Here is a 910-nt window from a genome sequence, read left to right as displayed (position 1 = left end):
GCCCGTCCCCGACCTGCGGCGGCGGCGGCCGGATCCGCCGGTTTTTTGTACCTCGCGACCTAATCACCTCGAGGAGGGGCTCCCCCATCTATCAAGGGGCCTTGGACTTGCTTCAACCATGTCTTACATCCGTAATTACCTCCTTGCCGCCATGGATTTGTGCTCGAGCTCCGCTGCTGTTCATGGCCGAAGTCCCCTGAGGCGGCAAGACCCTGGTGGTAGTGGACCGGTTCTGGAACGGTACTACAACCCTGGTGTGGTCTTTCAAGATGCAACACGACATGGCCAGGATGAAATTGATCTGGTATGAATTCCAATTGCAAACCCTAGATCCTTTTGTTCACAAAAAAATGTTCCAACCTTTGATGTCAATTGATGAGCATGACATTGAAAAGAGATGTTGTCAACATACTTGTGCTTGATTTTTGTGTAATATTTCTAAGATGTTGTCAATTAATGGTAGTAAAATGTTTCTTCCTGCTGTCTACTAGTAAAATGTTACAAGTATGTGTTGCACTTTCTACATGCTACTTGTTGAATGTTACATGCTACATCCTAAAATGCTGCATGTAGGAATTGTTTTTGGAATTGTGATTGACATGGTGTGTCCTCTTTTTTTGTTCGCACTTTTTGCATGGTTTTTCACGCAGCAAAACAAAAAATGACTTGGGCGCTCATTTTGTTGCAGAATGTTGCTGTGGAGCCATCGATTTTCCTTGATAATGATCTGCAAAATGCTGCGCACCAAGAAGAAGAGGATGGCATTGATCTGAATGACACTCCGGAAACTAACAGTGACAATTCCTTGCAGCTGAACACGGATGGTGCAGCTCCAAATCATGGAAATGCCCATGTGGCGCATGACAATGCCAATGGAAATGTTGCAACACTTGTTGATGAAACAGATGAA

This window comes from Triticum dicoccoides, chromosome 3B, assembly GCF_002162155.2.
Source record: "Triticum dicoccoides isolate Atlit2015 ecotype Zavitan chromosome 3B, WEW_v2.0, whole genome shotgun sequence".
NCBI classification, from domain to species: domain Eukaryota; kingdom Viridiplantae; phylum Streptophyta; class Magnoliopsida; order Poales; family Poaceae; genus Triticum; species Triticum dicoccoides.
The sequence above is the reverse complement of the archived record's forward strand: the minus strand, read 5'-3'. Positions refer to the sequence as shown.